The following is a 20329-nucleotide window of genomic DNA, read 5'->3' as shown; positions in this document are numbered from 1 at the left end:
GATTTTGTAGTCCTACTGATAATAATATGTCATTGCTAAGGGAAGAAAGGTACAAACACAAGTTAAAGATAATATCCTTAATCTAACTTGGAAACAACCTGGGTGCTACTCAGAACTCATATTAATGAACTCTATAATATTTTGACTGCTGAATAAAGTTAATTTAACTTCCAATGTCTTCTAATTCATGTATATTTTTAATATATCTCTCCTTTGTGTTTATATAGATGTATACAGCATGGGTTTATAAGAAATTTTTCTTGTTGAGAATATATTATTATTAAGCCATAAACTCCAGACAATTTTGGTTTACTAAAGGCCAAAGTTGCTTTCATCAGTTGCACTAAAAATGGTTTAATGGTACCACTCACCACCCTTGCCTCTCCTTTCCAGCTCCAGAACATTTAGTTCTCTGTCCTCAGTACCTTCATAGTACCAAATGTATATTTCTGTCTTAACACTTGCCACATTGTGCTGTCAGGTTTTACTATACTTGTGGACCCAGGAGAAAAATGTGCAGCCCTGATATAGGTTTCTTGGTATAGTTGATACTTTTTCTTTGTCATTTCATATCCTGTGCTGAACATAATTTCTGGCTCTTGTTGGATCTCAATGAGAATTTTTGAAAGAATAAATAAATAGTGGGAGCAATGTGAATTTCTGCAAGCAACTTGCTTTTGGAAATAAATTAATCCATTTGTCTTTATTCCTATTCTCTATGGATAGGGAATGTGCAAATTATTAATGTCCAAATTGTGAATGCTAATTTTTATTCTTTTAAGTAGAATGTGCTGAAAAGAAGTCAAACTGTGCATTAACTCTACATTTTACCTGGAATAGTAGTAACTGAGTCAATGAATTCTGGGAAGAAAATTCTTGAGTTTTTAATCCTGACTTGTACGTTATAAATTGTCTGGATATATGCTCCCTGCCTATGTCATAGCATGAGAATAGTAGTAATGGCAGAGTGAGCTGATCTACAATATCAATTTACCAAGAAGGAAATGGGCCAGGTGCGGTGGCTCACGCCTGTAATCCCGGCACTTTGGGAGGCTGAGGTGGGTGGATCACTTGAGGTCAGGAGTTCAAGACCAGCCTGGCCAACATGGTGAAACCTCGTCTTCACTAAAAATATAAAAATTAGCTGGGCCTTGTGGCATGTGCCTGTAATCCCAGCTACTTGTGAGGCTGAGGCAGGAGAATCACTCGAACCTGGGAGGCAGTGGTTGCAGTGGCCCAAGATTGCACCACTGCATTCCAGCTTGGGCGACAGAGGGAGACTCTCTCAAAAAAAATTAAAAAGTAAAATCTAGAAGAGTAGCTAACATTTTATTCAAGTAATTATCTATTGAGAGACTTAACTAGACATGATTTTGTTGCTGATGAAATTTGACCTTGTTGCCACTTCTGGCCCTAACTTCGTTTTGAATTTGGCTTACACTGCTCATCTGCAAAGCTCTCTGAAACACAGCACTTCTTTGCCAGGGTGAGAAACTTTGTTTTCCTGCTTCAATCTCTGAGACTATGTGTTATTAATTCTCTTTCCTTAAGGCACTGTCAACATACGCTGTGTGAGTTTACAGATTTGTTAAGATACAATGGTAGTATCCTTCTCCTTCACTAGAGTAGAAATGTAAGGTATGGATAATTAAGTTCAAAAGATTCCTTAAGCCATGAGAATACAACATACATCAGTATTTGGGAAACAAAAAGATGTATTTTTCTTTTATTTTTTTTTTGAGACAGAGTCGTGCTCTGCTCTGTTGCTCAGGCTGGAGTGCAATAGTGTGATCTCGACTCACTGCAACCTTTGCCTCCTGGGTTCAAGTGATCTTCCTGCCTCAGCCTCCTGAGTAGCTGGGACTACAGGCATGTGCCACCATGCCTGGCTAATTTTTGTATTTTTAGTACAGATAGGATTTAGCCATTTTGGCCAGGCTGGTCTCGAGTTCCTGACTTCAGGTGATCCGCCCATCTCGGCCTCCCAAAGTGCTGGGATTACAGGTGTGAGCCACCATGCCAGGCCCAAAAAGATGTATTTTCTCTATCTCTTAAATTATTCTGTAAATATAATAAATATTCAGAGGATTAGAAATTATAAAAATGTGAAAAAATGTTTGGGAGTCTGGCCTATTATGACCTCACAGGATTTTTCAAATTTGCTTCTGTGACACTATATCATATTAATACCTGTAATTTTGAGGTAGGAAAAAACTGTATATTGCTTTTAACAAAAACTTTGATTTAGGCACTGAATTATTCTTTCATAATATTCAGTTTGCTTTCAGATTTCAATAAATTTGCTATTTTAATATGCCCAGTTTCTTAGCCAATTGTACTCTGACATTCATTATTAGCAGGATTTTGTAAAATAAAAACATTTGAAATTATCTGTGTGGGACTAAGCTGAATTAAGAAATGTGGCTCTAGAACTGTTTTCATTTGAGACTTGTTTTAATTTCGAATACTGACCCCACGTGCACATATAGACACAGCACCTCATGGAGAAATTGAGCAAGGTTTGCCTCACCAGTGATTACCTGCTCTTCTCTTTCCTGACACTAACGGTGTCCAAAATAGTAATTACTGCTTTAAGGGTGTCCAGATAACTCTGTTCTAACCAGTGAGATGTAAGTTGGCTTCACAGAATGAGGCGTCTAAGAACCCATAAAAGGAAAAATAGGCTGTGAAAACATTTTGTCCTTTGTTCTTCTCTGACCTGGAGTGCACTAAGTGATGTTGAAGATGAAGCAGGCAATGAAAACCTTTTCACCTTAATAGCCCCACTGATTATTAAGAAAACTATCACTCTTACCTCCTAAAACAAGCCAGAAGATGGACCAACTATTTTATTTTTATTTTTTTAATTTTTTTTTTTTTAGAGAGACTATAAATTGAACCTGTAACAGAAGCATTTAAAAATCTGTTCAGATAGAAGAACTGGGTATTCACAACCACCAACCTGATAAACTGTCTTAAACGGATGCTCTTTTTTTTTTTTTTTTTCTGCCTCTACATATCCAGAAGTTTGAAATAGTCCTGGGCTAATACAAGAGCCCCAGTGTTACCAGGCACGTGAGCATCCTTTAGAATTCCTTTCTCTGTTATTTTTCAAGTGGAGTGAGCTTTTCTGTGGTCTCAAGCTTCCTGCTTCACCTTCAACATCACTTAGGGCATTGCAATCCAGAAGAAGAACAAAGACAGACACAATAATTTCACAGCCTATTTGCCCCATAATAGACTTTCATGGAAGCCATACTTCACGAAGCTGTTTATATTTTATTGGCCAGAATATACTTATTTGGGCAACTTTAGACCAATGATTGGAAGCTAAATTTGGAGAAAGTATTTGTCCATAGGGTTAGTCAGCCAACCAACAGTGACCTCCACTGTTTTTACTTAAAAGTGATATGACAGACAAAAAAGAGAAAAGTTAAACAAAGGAATGTAATAATGCATACAATTTTTAAAATGTCCTTTCTACAGTGCCTTTGTGTACAGCATAGCTGACTAAAAGGAGTTACTAAGAATTCAGAACTCTGTTGTTGGTTTGCTTGGCTATGCTTTGCTGATGTGCAGAAAGGCTGGCATACTTGGTTGAGAAAACAATGTGGAAATATCATTACATAAGGCACAATTAATATCAATATATTTCTTTTCTATATTACATACTTCCTAGGGAAAAATCACTCAAATACAAGCATTAGATTTAAAACCGCAAGCTGATATAGGAGTGTTTACATTAATTACCAGTAACGAAATTTGAATTGGCCCTCATGGCCAAGGTGAAGTGCAACTGAACCCCAATACCTGAGCTTGGTTTTTCCTCAGCCACATTTCAACAGGTACCTCTTATCCTTCCATTCAGGGAGGAAAAATTGGGTAGCCCAGGAATCCTTTGGAACTTCCTAAGCCTTCAATTAGAACAATATTTCACAATGTTTCTTTCATGTTGTGGCAAAATAGAATAGTATACTATTTGAAGTTCATGGAGGAAGATGCTCCTGGCTGGACTGGGCTGGGTTGAGCAGTTTCATGGATAAAGTGGTTAAAGATCTTGGGACATCATTAAACCATTCATAGCCTCCCTGTGCATCATAATAAAATGATTAAAAAATATTTCTTAGAACATAAGTTTATATCACAGCTAGGGTTTATCTACTAAGCTGAAACATATTCTACCGGGTAGTGATGACACTACAAATGACTGATCACCTTTCTTTGTCCCCCAAGTCTTTTTTCCCATCTGGAAAATTCATCTCATTTTACAATTCAAATTTATCTAATTTCATTTTATTTCAGATCCTTATGCCTGTCCTTTAAAAAAAAATCTTACTCCTTTCTTAAGTTTTTTATTCTAGGACCTTACTGTTCTCTTTTTATTAAATCGAAGTATGCAATATGGATCCTGAACAGTCATAGGCAAGATGTGTGCACTGATTAGCAAGGTGGAGCTTGTCCCTGAACTGATTTTCTATTGGCAAATTCAGGGTAAGGCCAAGTATGAAGTCTGAAACTTGTGTTTTCTCTTTTTTTTGACTTCCCCTCTTTTTGTGACATTCTTGCCCTCACTCTTCAACCTCCTTGTCCCACTTAGCCCCAACTCAAGAATGTTTGTTCCATTGGTGCTTGTTTTCAACCAGTCAGGATCTTTGGTCTTCCGACAAAATCTCTTATCATACAAAAGTAATTGTGTGAAATTATTTCAGCTTGTTTTAATATCACTTGGCATTTCATCTAAATTATAAGTTCCTTGAAAATAACTGAGTCTTCTAAATATTTGTACCCACAATGCTACGCACAGTCAATAAATTATGCTTTTAAAAATATCATATAACTTTTAAAACATAAATAAAACGATAGAGTGTGGTATAATGTACTCATTACACTCATTATTCATACATGGCCAATCTTAGTTTATCTTCATCTAATGCAATTAGTATTCCCAAATGTCAGACACCAAATAGTATGTCAGTATATGTTTCTAAAATATAAGGACTTAAAAAATGCAAAATAATACTGGGAAGCAGGTTTACCAAAAGAGGACTCCCATTGTGGGGCAGATTGCAGAGATCATCATCATGTGAATCACCAGGAATTGGAGTCCAAACTCTTCCACCCACTGCAGCCTGGGCTTCACTGTTACCAATGTGAGAAGGAACACATTCATGTGCAACAGTTATTTAAAGAAGGTTTATTAATTATAGATGGGTAAGAAGGGAAATAAGAAGTGTTGGATCCATTGTGAGCTGATCCCTAAGATTCAGAAAAGTTGCCCAAGGCAGATGGAGTCTCGACTGCGCACGGTCCACTTGCATGACAGCTGAGGGACACCAAAAAGTAGACTACCCTGGGCTACTAACTTAGGAGCATGTGACTCACTGGGCAAAGCTTTGAAGGCCATCCTGCTTCCAAGGGAGAGAGGAACAAAGCCCCAGTTAGTTCCAGATAGTTTCTCCCTAACTCAAGATGTTACATTTCCTAGGAGAGAGAGACAAGTCCCAGGCAGTTTCTCTCTGCCTAAGGATATTGCATTCCTAGCACATTCTACACTTGTTGTTAAGAACTATAAGCAAGAAGGTGGGGAACACTAAGTCAGTCCAAGACCATGTGAAGAACTGCCCTGAAAATACCACTTTCACACTAAGAAATGAATGATAACTTCATAATGTTTTTCCAGTATTCATATTATAAGGGTCTTACAAGTGATTTTTAACATATTACTTTTTTGGATCTGGATACAAAGAAAGTCCATATATTGCAATAGGATGTTATGTCTTCTTAATATTTGTATCTATTCTTCTTTTCATCTACTTTTTCAATTAAAGTTAAATTTACATACAAGGAAATGCACAGATTAGGTGACAATTCTGTGAGTTTTGACTAATGTATACATCATGTACCCTATACCCCAATCAAAACAGAAAACATTTCCATCACCCCACAAACTTCCCTTATGGCTCCATCCAGTTTTTGTCATCACCCCATAGTTCAGATTTTCTATCAAAAATTAAGGTTGTCTAATCTAAAAATTCATGTATATGAAATCAGACTTACTATTTTGCAACTCAAATATTCCTTTCAAAAAATGTTTATAAAATTCAACCATGTCTTCCTATATATCAGTCTTATTTTATTTTATTTTAGAAATAGGGTCTCACTCTGTTGCCCATGCTGGAGTACAGTGGCTCTATCCTAGCTCACTGCAGGTGTGGACTCCTGGGCTCAAGTGATCCTCTCACCTCAGCCTCCCAAGTAGCTGGGACCACAAGCGCAAGCCACCATGCCTGGCTAATTTTTATATTTTTTGTGAAGATGGAGTCTTACTATGTATGTTGCCTAGGCTGGTCTCATGCTCCTGGGCTCAAGGGATCCTGTCACCTAGGTCTCCCAGTATTGGGATTACAGGGGTCAGCCATTGTGCCCAGCCCCATGTATCAGTCTTTTATTATTGATGAATATTGCAGTATATCAATATATCCCATTTTATCCATTCTAATGCTGACGGACATTTGATTTGCTTTCAGTGTTTTGCTATTATTAATAATGATTCTATAAACATAAGTAATGTGTAAATTATTTTTCTGGACATATACTTTTATTTCTCTTGTGTAAGTAATTGGGTGTGGAATTACGTGGTCTTGAAGTCAGTGTAAGTTGGACTTTATATAAAGACTATCGATGCAGATTTTTTAAATTTTTTACTGTTATCCTCAACGTATATGCGTTTTCTAATTCTTTCACATCATGGCCAAAGTCCAATTGGGTTTTTGCTTTTTAATTTTTGATACATAGTTCATGTATTCTATATATCTACTTTATATGACATAATATGTCATAAATATGTAAATATGAGGCAATATATTAAACAGTTAATGTAAAATGTAGCATACTATAGTATAATGTCATACGAATGTAGGGCAGATGGAGTCCTGACTGCAAGTGCTCCACTTGCACGACAACTGAGCGGCACCAAAAAGTAGACCACTCTTGGCTACTTTATTTATAATTTTGTATAAATTATAAATTATCTATATAAATATAACTATATATTGATATATGATTATCTATAACTATATGTAAATATACATATAACACATTATAAATTATATAATATGTAATATATAATATAATATAACTTAGTATAATATGATATGATAAAACATATAGTTTATATAATATTCTATATATCAGTAACAAAATGTCAACCATATATATGAGATTATATATATATATATATTTTTTTTTTTTTTTGACATGGAGTCTCACTGTGTCACCCAGGTTGGAGTGCAGTGGCACGATCTCGGCTCACTGCAACATCCGTCTCTGGGGTTCAAGCAATTCATCTGCCTCAGCCTCCCCAGTAGCTGGGACTAAAGGCACGCACCACCATGCCTGGCTAATTTTTGTATTTTTAGTAGAGACAGGGTTTCATCATATTGGCCTGGCTGGTGTCAAACTCCTGACCTCGTGATCTGCCCATCTTGGCCTCCCAAATTGCTGGAATTACAGGCATGAGCCAGCGCACCAGGTGAGATTATATATTCTTTATGTCAATTCTATGTATTATGTATGTCATATAATATATAATACATATAATCTATGGTTACATGTTACAGGTTAGAAGTTAGGATATAAGTCCTTCATAAGTGTTATACCTACTAGATATGGAAACATTTTCTCTCAATGTGAGGCTTGATTTTTATTTTCTTAATGGTGCTATAAAATGAAAAAGAATTAAATTTTGTTAATATCCAATTTGTGTATTTTTCATAAAAGCTTAGTGTTTTATGTTTCTCAAAGAAATCACTACTAAATAATTACAAAAGTATTCTATGTTTTCTTTGAGAAAATTTAAAATGTTACTTTTACTATTAGATCTATTAGGATTCCAAATTAATATTTGCTTGTGCTGTGCAGTAAGGATCAAGGTTTTTTGTTTGATGTGATTTCGTGTGTGTGTGTGCTTTTTTTCCCCAATGTTCATCCACTTATTCCAGCAGCAGGTTTTGTTCCACTAGCTGATTTCTTTACTTTTATATCAATCACACACTTGCATGATTATTGTGGACTTATAAATAGCCAGAAAGTTAGGCATATCTATGATTTTCTTGTCGAGATATCTTTGGCTCTTCGAGGTCCTTTACATTTTTATGTACATTTTAGAAATAATTTGTCAATTTCTGTAAAGATGTGCTGTCATTTTGGTTGGATTTCCATAGAATCTATAGCACATTTTTTTTAGATAATTGACGTCTTAGAAATATTACATTTTCCAATGTATAAATATATTGTGTTATTCACTGGCTTCCTTAATTTCAGTCAGTAATATTTTCATCTTTTAAATATAGAGGTCTTGCACATTTAACAAGCATATTTCTTAATATTTTCTTTTTTTATGTTAACGTAAATTGACTTTTTAAAATTTCATTTTCCAATTGTCAGTAGTATATATAAATACAACTGATTTTTCTTCAAAACCCTTCTATTCTGTAATCTGTCTAAATTCATTTTTAATTCAAAAGATTTAGTACTCTCCTTAAGATTTCATTAATAGTCTATCATACCTCCTGTGTAAGAACACTTCCTTTTTCCTGTCATTATATAAAGACTTATTTATTTATTTATTTATTTTTCTTGCCTTATGGTGCTAACCAGGACCATGGATATAATGTTGAATGGAAACGCTGAGAGAAAATATGCCTTTTGTCCTATCTCAGAAGAAATGCTTCATCAGTAAGTATGATGTTAGCTATAAGTTTTTACAGGTGCCCATACTTAGGCTGAGACATTTTTCTCCAATTATTTTTGTATGAGTAATTCTATTATGAACAGGAGTAGAGTTTTTTTCATATGAATTTTCTTTGGGTACATGGATGGTCATATAATTCTTTGACTTCTTAATATGGACATAAGCTCCTTAATTTTAAACTGTTCTTTTTTATTTTTATTTTTTAATTATACTTTACGTTTTAGGGTACACGTGCACAATGTGCAGGTTTGTTACATATGTATACATGTGCCATGTTGGTGTGCTGCACCCATTAACTCGTCATTTAGCATTAGGTATATCTCCTAATGCTATCCCCCCCTCCCCCCACCACAACAGACCCCAGGGTGTGATGTTTCCCTTCCTGTGTCCAAGTGTTCTCATTGTTCAGTTCCCACCTATGAGTGAGAACATGCAGTGTTTGGCTTTTTGTCCTTGCGATAGTTTGCTGAGAATGATGGTTTCCAGATTCATCCATGTCCCTACAAAGGACATGAACTCATCGTTTCTTATGGCTAGATAGTATTCCATGGTGTATATGTGGCACGTTTTCTTAATCCAGTCTGTCATTGTTGGACTTTTGGGTTGGTTCCAAGTCTTTGCTATTGTGAATAGTGCCGCAATAAACATAAGTGTGCATGTGTCTTTATAGCAGCATGATTTATAATCTTTTGGGTATATACCCAGTAATGGGATGGCTGGGTCAAATGGTATTTCTAGTTCTAGATCCCTGAGGAATCGCCACACTGACTTCCACAATGGTTGAACTAGTTTACAGTCCCACCAACAGTGTAAAAGTGTTCCTATTTCTCCACATCCTCCCCAGCACCTGTAGTTTCCTGACTTTTTAAAGATCGCCATACTAACTGGCATGAGATGGTATCTCAGTGTGGCTTTGACTTGCATTTCTCTGATGGCCAGTGATGAGCATGTTTTCATGTGTCTGTTGGCTGCATAAATGTCTTCTTTTGGGAAGTGTCTGTTCATATCCTTCGCCCACTTGTTGATGGGGTTGTTTGTTTTTTTCTTGTAAATTTGTTTGAGTTCTTTGTAGATTCTGGATATTAGCCCTTTGTCAGATGAGTAGATTGCAAAAATTTTCTCCCATTCTGTAGGTTGCCTGTTCAATCTGATGGTAGTTTCTTTTGCTGTGCAGAAGCTCTTTAGTTTAATTAGATCCCATTTGTCAATTTTGGTTTTTGTTGCCATTGCTTTTGGTGTTTCAGACATGAAGTCCTTGCCCATGCTTATGTCCTGAATGGTATTGCCTAGGTTTTCTTTCAGGGTTTTTTATGGTTTTAGGTTAACATTTAAGTCTTTAATCCATCTTGAATTAATTTTTGTATAAGGTGTAAGGAAGAGATACAGTTTCAGCTTTCTACATATGGCTAGCCATAAACAGTTTTTCTTTTCTGATATAAACATGTAAATTATGACTTTCCTTCTAAGTACTCTGTCAAGTGCGTGTCACAAATTTTGACAAGTGCAGTTTTCATTATCATTTATTTTAAAATATTTTAAAATTTTCATTGTGTTTCTTCTTGGACAAATGGGTTATTTCAATGGTTCTTGTACCATTTATAAATATTTGATGCTTTTAAAGTTTATTTTTATTGATTTTAATTTAATTTAACTTGATTTTTTATTTTATTTTATTATTATTTTTTTGACGTGAAGTCTCACTCTGTCACCCAGGCTGAAGTGCAGTGGCATGATTTCAGCTCACTGAAACCTCCACCTCCTAGGCTCAAGGGATCCTCCTGCCTCAGCCTCCTGAGCAGCTGGTATTACAGGCATCTGCCACCACGCCCAGCTAATTTTTGTATTTTTAGTAGAGACGGGGTTTCACTATATTCGTCAGGGTGGTCTGGAGCTCCTGACCTCAGGAGATCCACCCATCTCGGCCTCCCAAAGTGCTGGGATTACAGGCGTGAGCCACTGTGCTCAGTTTAATTTTATATCATTATGGACAGAGAACAATATTGTATAAGATTTTATTATTCTGAAATTTGAGTCTGGTTTCATGGCCCAAATATAGTAGAGCTTACTGAATGTTCTATGTGCATTAGAAAAAAAAGTATATTCTGCAGTTGGTGGGAATAGTATCTTATAAATGTAAATTAGTTCATGCTGACAATCTTGTTCCAAAGACGTAAATCTTCTTCTTCTTCTTCTTATTTTTTTTTTTTGATACAGAGTCTTGCTTTGTTGCCCAGGCTGGAGTGCAATGGCATGATCTTAGCTCACTGCAACCTCTTCCTCCCGAATTCAAGTGATTCTTGTGCCTCAGCCTCCCGAGTAGCTGGTTATTACAGGCATGCACCAACACACCCAGCTAATTTTTGTATTTTTAGTAGAGGCAAGGTTTCACCATGTTGTCCAGGCTGGTCTTGAAATCCTGACCTCAAGCGATATGCCCGCCTTGGCCTCCCAAAGTGCTGGGATTACAGGTGTGACCCACCATGCCCAGCCCCAAATCTGATTTTTTTGTGTACTTGTTTTATTAATTAGTGAGGAAGCAGTGCTAAAAACCTCTAAGTATGTTTGTGACCTTCTCTGATTTTATTTTTGTCACTTCGTATATTTTTCTACTCTATTATTAGATATGCACCAATTTTGTATTGCCAGGTTTTTCTAAAGAAATCACTCTTTTATTACATGATGTTATCTCTTAACCTGTGGTAACATTCCTTTTAAAGTCTTTTTTTTTTTACAATATTAATATATCCACTATTTTGAGCTTCTACTTGGTATGGTTTATCCTTTTTCATCTTTTTCCATTCAGCTTATCTCTGCATAAAATAGGCAAGTCTGACATGGAATAACTTTAAATTGCAGTATTTAGTTCTTTATATTTAATAAAATTATTTCCATTTGTTTTTTGTTTCTATCTGCTTATTTTTTCTTTTATGTCTTTTAAAAATAATTGTTTGAATATTCTGTTACTTCTGCAATTTGCTTTTTAGAAGAAATTTTTTGTATATTTTTCTAGTGGTCTTTCCAGAGGCTAAAGTATGTCTAATTAATTTATCAGTCTACTAAAAGTTATGTTGTACCATTTCAGGTAAACTCTAAGAATTTAATTGCAGTATCATCCCATTGCATTCCTTATCATATTTTGTATTATTATTATAACATATTTTACTTCTAAATATACAGTGCACCACATTCTAATTTTTTTCTTTGAAGAGTTAGTTTAATTGCTTTTAATGAATTGAAGGAAAAAAATTAAAGTAGTCTATATTTATCCATATCTTTATTATTCCTATTATTTTGCATTTCTTTCTATGGATAGAGTCTCTATCACTTAATTGTTCCCTTAAGCTTAAAGAGCTTTATTTAGCATTTCTAGTAGCACAGGTAAAAATTAATTCACTTAGCTTTTCTTATATGAGAATGTCATTATTTCAACCTTATTTCTAGAATATTATTTCACTTGACAAAGTTAACTTTATCCCTTTCTCATGAACTTTAAAGATATCATCGCTTTGCCTTCTAGCATCAAAGATGAGAAGTCAGCCGTCATTCCTATCATCATTTTCCTCTGTTTGTAAAGTGTTTTTAACCTCTCTGATTGCTGTTGAAATTTGTCATTGAGTTTGACTGTATTCTTATGGTATGCATAGATTAGATTTTCTCTGTTTTTAACCTGCCAAGGTTACTCTTAGCTTCTTGTATCTGTAGTCTAAATTTTTTCACAACATGTTAAAATTTATGCCATTACTTCTAGGTGGTCATTCATCCTACAGAGAGTCATATTATCTTGATATTTCTGATAGCACCCCTATAATGTCATACAACATCCTTACTGTTTCTTGTATGTTCTGACAAATGTTATAGAGTCATGCTCAAAACAAAGTGTGATATTTTGGGAGAAAATAGAGCTCAATACTATTTTATATGTTGTGTATCCCTTTCAGGAAGCAAACACTACTATGTTGTTTCTCTCTCTGCAATGTTTTTAAATAGTAATAATTATAGATCAATTTCTTCATGTGTGGTTGCAAAATAATGATAGTATAATTTATCATATTTTTTAAGTTGAACAACTTATATAAATTGAAATGTCTCATGTCCAATATGTAGTTCCATAAAGTTCAATTCATACAAGAAAGCAGGATAGGTGCTAATTTTTTGATATTTATTTACAATTTTTCAAAATAACAAGGTTGTTCACTAACATTCTCTATGGCTATACATTTTAAAATTATAAATAAAAACTTTTAAATTAAACATTTTAAGTATATTCATGCATAGAAATTAATATTTTCTGTTCAAGCCAACAGATGTCTAGCTGCCTTAGTTAGCTCTGTTTCCTCCTAAACAAACACTGCTGCCATTGGATATTGTAGCAGCCAACGATTTTTCACCATTTTCTCATGTTTTAAGGTTCCTAAGGACACCTTTTCCCCCAGGTAAGTTGTATATTTTAGCTGCAGATTTTTTGTTCTACTATTCTTTTTGAAAGTATATAGGAAGAAGCAAGTATTCTGCTCTTCTGCTCTTAATAATCTTTAATTGAACTTGTTAAATAAGTCAATGCTGATGTTACCATTATTGCTCCAATTGTTGCATGTCTTTCCAGTTACTTTTTATGTGGGTGTATGTGAAAATTTGACATTATGATAATGAATTAGTTATAGGGCAGGAGGGTTCCATAACCTCTACCATAGTAGATTGCATCGAAATATGCTCTGCTGAACATAAGGAGTGGCCTTTGTTGTCTAAGTTTCTTTGTAGGTGAAAGAGAGGTTATATTTGAAAGGAGTTATGATAAATGATCTCTGGGGACCATATGGGTACTGTGTGCACTTTAAACCTTATTCAATAGGGAGGCAATTCAGAAGAAATGAAAGATCTCTCATTATCAAAAACAAAACAGAGGTTTTCTTTCTATTTAGAAACATTATTTAGTATTTTCCCATTATAAACTTGCATATTAACTTAGAGCCCAATTTTGTATCTTTTTCTAGCCTGTTAGTATTCAATACAGAAGCACATGAAACAGGGAGTAGTAATTTACAGAAACATTTTCCAGTAAACATAAACCCTGTTGACATTGTGATTAACATAAAATCTCCCATTAGTAGTTTTCTGTGGAGATGACTGTACTTGTTGAATGATGATGCATTTGCTTCAGGTATCTGTAGGTCTTTTTGTTTCAAACAGACACAGACAATCAACCAAGACATATTGTTCCAAAGAAGAAATAAGCTAAACCATCTTCTTACCAAGGCCAGAGATTGACTGTTCTGATCTATTTCCACTCTGTAACTACTTAAAGCAATTCACTTTCATTTCCCACAAGAGGAGATTTGGAAGTGCATCAAAGACAAACTTGAAATTGGGTTAACCCCTTTGTTCTCAGTTTTTGCCACTTGGCATCAACTAGCTCTATAAAGAAAGGAGAAGCTTGGAGTGCCAATTATGACCTGATTTCAAAGGGTATAACTGAAACTCTTTGGGAAATAAGTGGTCATTTTTGTTCAATTATTTCATGTATTTTTTTCTAATTAAATTAGTGGAAACTGTTTTTGCTTCTAGGCACTAGTTAAGGTCTTGTTACACCAGTTCATTGGAATCGTATTTTAATTTATATACTTTTTAACTTCAAAAGGAGCAGTCATTTTTATTTCATATCCATTGCCTTGCCATCCACTGCTTCAATTTAATTTCAAATTTATTTTAAATTATGTGAACATGACCTGTTCAAAAAATATTTGTGAAGGACACTTTTTCTTAGTTAAAAATGGAATATTCCTGCATACATTGTTAAACGTACAATAAACCACCAACTATGTAATTAGCTTTAAGAACATGCAACATGATAAAGTGAAAATTAGTCATACACAGATTAAAATATTTATGACAATGTGCTCACTCAACCCATTCCTGCTTTTTTTCTAGTTGAAGATATTTGTGGTCTTAGAGGTTTATTTCCCATACTAGTTTGTACTTCCATTTTCAGTTCTAAATAGAATCTGTTTTCTCCAATTAGCCTTCACAGGAGTTATCTGTTGTTCATTCTGTTTTTTTAGAAAGCAAGTTTGGCAAAAATTAAAAAAAATAAAGAGAGAGAGAGTTTTCTACATTTATGGGTGTGCAGAAGCAGTACCAAGGGCAGAAGTAGTTGTAGTGACAACTTCTTTATTCTTTTAATCCCTGCATTGGAGCTATGCTATACATTCTCCAGATTCCAAGATGTCAAGAAGCCATTGTTTTGGCACCTATAGGGGAGAAAAGGGAATTTATTTTCCTCAATCATGTCAAGGTTAATGGCTTACACTCCTATAACAGAACATAGATTAACATGAGGAAAGCATAACAAATTTATTTAACCAAAGTTTAATGTGACATGGGAGCCTTCAGAAGTGAAGACCCAAATATCCAGGGCAAACTCTATGTTTATGATTAGGTTCAATAAAGCTGGACAGTTGTGTGGAAGTATGATTGGACAAAAATGGGATATGACCTACTGGTAATAAACTTGGAGGAACTTAGCAAGGCTTATATGTTCAGATTCTTCTTGGCCTCTGGTTCTAGGGTAGAACACCCGTGCAATGAGGTTCTTATGACCTACTATCAGGTAAGGAAGGCCAAAGAATTTACTTATGACCATTCATCAGGGGAGAAAGGTGGGAGATGTTCAGAGTAACCTTCTCACCTCTGCAGTTTTCTCAATGATCAAATTGCCATATTGCGAAGTGTCTTGTTCTCAGCCCTGACACAGCATTTTAGGCAACTGATGATTTCTTGCTTTCAACATATAGAGAGTAGCCTAGAGCAAGTTGTATATGTTCTGAGAAAGATTCTTTGAGATTCAGCCTAGAATCTGGACTTTCAAAATTTTCACAGATTTTATAGGCAACAAGCTCTTGGTTAAAATAAGTACACTTGGCCGGGTGCAATCCCAGCACTTTGGGAGGTTGAGCCGGGCAGATCACAAGGTCAGGAGATGGAAACCATCCTGGCTAATACAGTGAAACCCTGTCTCTACTAAAATACAAAAAAAAATTAGCCGGGCGTGGTGGCAGGTGCCTGTAATCCCAGCTAACAGGGAGGCTGAGGCAGGAGAATGGCATGATCCCTGGGAGGTGGAGCTTGCAGTGAGCTGAGATCGCCCCGCTGCACTCCAGCCTGGGCGACAGAGCGAGACTCAGTCTTGAAAAAACAAAACACAAAAACGAAAAACAAAAACAAACAAACAAACAAAACTAGGCTTTGATGAACTAAATCTTGACTGATCCAGGCACTTAAAAGCACTGGGATTTACATACACTCATTCACATTTTTTTACTACTCATTTGCAATTTCTTTTCACCCTCAAATGCCTATTTGGGTATTATTTTCACTTCTGATAGAAGAGGACATGTGTCTAGAGTCTAATTTTTACCAAATTTCTGTCATTAGGATTAGTGCCATGCTCTTCCTGTGTTCTTTCCTGCTTAGAGGTGTTTTTTCTTTAATTAAATAAAAGAGATATTTTTTATTGCGTCTAGTATAAGTAAATGAAAAAAAGCAAATACAACAACAACAATAACAACAAACACAGAAACATACATACCAAAATAAGACACATCTGCTGACCAATTTACCATTTATATATTGTTAATCGGAAATAGCATTCCCATTAATTATGTAACAATTTAGTACCATTTTGTGATCTAAAGAAAAGAGCTTTATGTTCACTTGTCAAAATGCCCTGAAATAAAGCACCACGGAGTGGATCTGCAAAAAGAAGGTCTTTATTCATGGTTAGCAGGAGGTTCATGTGAAAGTAAGACTCCCCTGCCTTCTGGCCATTAGCAAAGGTATTATATGTCTCAGGGAAGCAGGTTGATCAGGAGTAAAAGGAACAAGGAAACAAGAATGTGATGTGCCAGGCAAAGTAATTTTCTAAAGCAAATGGCCTCAGGGTTAGCAAGGCTGGAAAAGTATATTCTGCAGGTTCAAGTTAACAAGGAAAACTGACAGTTTAAGCAAGTTTTGAGTTTGGCACATACTTTAAGGCTAGAGAAATATTGTCGTAGGTGTTACACAAAAGATCTTAATATTTATAATCTGGAACAATATATCCGTTTGTTCTGGGTGTTTTAAAAAGGTACATACCTTTGTCAAAACTAAGACACTATACACTTAAGATCTGTACTTTGTATTGTAAGTAAAACCTCAAAAGAAAGAAAATTAAAATGGTGAATTCTAATTAATGATGTGCATGCTATTTATGGAAAGCTGAACTGACTTCTAAATTTTAATTTTTAGACATCATAAATAAAATAGAATAATAGATGGATATAATGTTGCATAGATTATATTAGTAACATGCAGTACCAAGTCAATGGTAGACACTTGACAGATATATTAATGGACACTGTAAAATTATTTCAACTATGCTACATATTTGAAAATTTTTCTAAAAATATTTGGAAAAAGAAGCAGCATTTTAAGAAAGACAGAAGGTGCAATAAGAGTTTATGAATACTATGATGTTTGAAATAAAAAACATAAATAAGTGATTATATTTTCTTAGGAAGTAGGGCAGGCATGCAGCATGTGTAGGAATGATGTAGCAAAAGAAATTCACGATCAGCTTTATTACTATCCTTTAAATAACCTTGGTGAAATCAAATACATGATATAATGAAGATAATAATATATCTCATGACTTCTCATTGTATTGTGAAGATTAATGTTCAAATTACTATGCAAATATATATTTGTATTACTCAAATTAAGGATTCCATTTAATAACACTCTAGCAAAACACAAATTCAATGCTTGCTTTTTAAGCACAGATTGGAAGGTCAGAAAGTGAAATTTTCCTCTCTAATCCTTGGAGGTTTCTTTCCCTTCCATTTTAGGCCGGCGTTAATTGCTGATAAATGGTGGCAATTTGTTAGAAGCAGACAGTATTGTATGTAACCAGTGGAACAGAGTAAAGCATTGTTAAGCAAAAACCCTCAGATTTGATGGAGATCTGTAAAAAACAGTAAAAAGGCAGCATTGAGGTTAGTCTCCATTAGAAAAAGGAATAGACCAATACAATGATAACACAATATGTGCCGCTATTAACTAAGACACGTGAAAGTGAGATACCAGCAATATCCACAGCGTTATTGACAGAAATGAGGACTAGTGCATTCATTTCCTATTGTGGCATAACAGAGGACCACTCCCATAGCAGCTTAGAACACACATGTTTATTACATGACGGTTTCCATGGTTCAGGAGTGCTGCACAGGTAAGCAGGGACTTCTGCTCAGGGTCTCTATGGTTGAATTCAACGTTGGCAGGGACTACAATCTCATCTGAAGTTCAAAGAGTCCGCTTTTCAAGTTGGCATGTTTTTTGATAGAATTCAGTTCCTTTTGGTTGTAGAATCAAGGTCCCCACTTCCCGCCTTTTTTTTTTTTTTTTTTTTTTTGGTAGTTGTCAGACAGGGTTTATTCTCAGCCCCTAAAGGCTGCTCTCAGATTCTATCCACATGCCCTGCCACAGCATGGAAACTTGGTTCTCCAAAGCCAGCAGGAGAGTCTCCCTCTAGTCTGCTGTAATGGATGGAGACTTATATAATGTCACATAATCACAAGAGTTACTATCCCTTTATATTTAGAGGTTCTGCCCACACTCAAGCAGAAGGGAACACAGAGTGTCCATCAGGTGGCAGGAATTTTAGGGGCCATCCTAGAATTCTGCTGACCACAGACAGGTATGTTGACAAGAAAATTAATATTGTCTTAATTTTAAAATTAAAAAAAAAAAAGTTCATCCAGCTTGTCAAAGAAGATGACTGATTCATGAATAGAGTGAAAAAATAATACTAAAATACTAGGTCATTAATGATTCCAATAAAATAGGGAAAATTTGAAGTGAATAAACTGAGAACATTGGGACTCAAAAAGGAAAATAACAGAAGCAAATTACAGCTCTGGAGTTTTTCAACCTATACAGAAACCTTAACAGAGGCAGTGAGACATTCAAAAAAAGAACATCATGATCCAAACACATCACTGGGCTCATGAAGGATGTCATCACCAGTCTGCATGGTAACTAAAGAATAAGAGCTCAGTAGAGTCTGAACAACATCAAAATGCATTAATTTACTCATGTTTTCATTTACTTAGTAAACTTGTCTTCATTTGTGTCCATATGCCTATCACCAATTGCCATCTTTCTGGTGTTATATAAAAGTGAAAAAGTCAGGTCTCACTCTCAAGAAGATCCCTTCCTACTGTGAAAATACTCAAGACAAAAAAAAAAAATGGCAATAGTTAGGAGTAAATGATGGTGGTGTGCATAGGACTTTCTAGTTGCATAAGAGGGGCGCTTAACATGAACATTGCTTGTCCATGTCATTTTCCCAGCAATGATGACACTTTGTTGCCCTAAGTTCAATTTGAACTGGGCTAAGAAAGGAACCCATGATCAGTGTTACAAACAGAGTGAAGTACACATTTAAAGGGATAAAATTATGACAGGCTCTTGGGGAAGCAAACAAATGGATAAAAAATAGTACTTTGGTTTAACTAGGACACACCTGGTATGACAGGAACTGGCAAAGAGGTGGATCAATAGGGAAGATTTATATGTGAATGATAAGTGATTATGAGAGATCTGGATAGGAGTCTTGTCTCCATCAGTAGCAAGGTAGATTACTTGGGCTAATTAATCAAGCTTTCCAATTCTCAGTTTCATCATCTTAGAATGGGGTAATATATATCACGAGGATATAGTAGACCAAAAGAGATCAAGAATATACAGCTTGTACTCATGCTTAGCACTGAGGGACTCTTCAGTACATAGCAACTATCATTAATCATGTAGTTAGTTAAATTCTAGGCAAAGGGAATTAAAAAAAAAATCCAATAAGTGGTTTAAAGCAGGTGAGTGTGGTGTAGGTGGTAGCAAGATGAGATTTGTATTTTAGAAATATCGCTCCATCAAGAGCTTAGAACATTGATTAAAGGGAATTGAGGCCGGAGGCAGGGAGATGAGTAAGGGCATAATAATGAGGTCTTTTGCTAAGTTCATGGCAGTAAAGACAGTGAGCAGAGGACGGATTTGAGAGACATTTAGAGTAGAAACATTAAGAATTGATGATGAACTGAGAAGGAAAAACATCAAATGATTCTTAAGGTCTCACATTTGGCTGATTAAGTTAATAGCAGCATTATATACCGATGAAACAAGATGTGTTATAAGGAAAATAAAAAAGATAACATTTCTATTCTTATTCAACTACTCCCACCCCAAATAATTAAGGGGGGATGGGAAGACTACGCAGAATTTTGCAGGGCTGGAAGCTGTGAAAGAAAGTGATCGGCAGAAACAGGCAGAAACTGCCAATGAGGGTGAAAAGAGAGCCCTCAAGAGCCAAAATAGGAAGTAGATTGTGATTTTGAATGTGTGGATGTAAAACATCCAGCATCTTGGAGGGGGATGGTGGCAGGCTGTGGTCCAGGAAGGCTGGCTCGACCGGGTACTGCCAAATTCTGCAAAGCTCCTTGTATCCAGATATAACACAGAAACAGCCAAAGCAGCCACCTGCGTACAAACCTC

The sequence above is a fragment of the Pongo abelii genome, chromosome 14 (assembly GCF_028885655.2).
Source record: "Pongo abelii isolate AG06213 chromosome 14, NHGRI_mPonAbe1-v2.0_pri, whole genome shotgun sequence".
NCBI lineage: Eukaryota > Metazoa > Chordata > Mammalia > Primates > Hominidae > Pongo > Pongo abelii.
Note: the sequence above shows the minus strand (reverse complement) of the source record.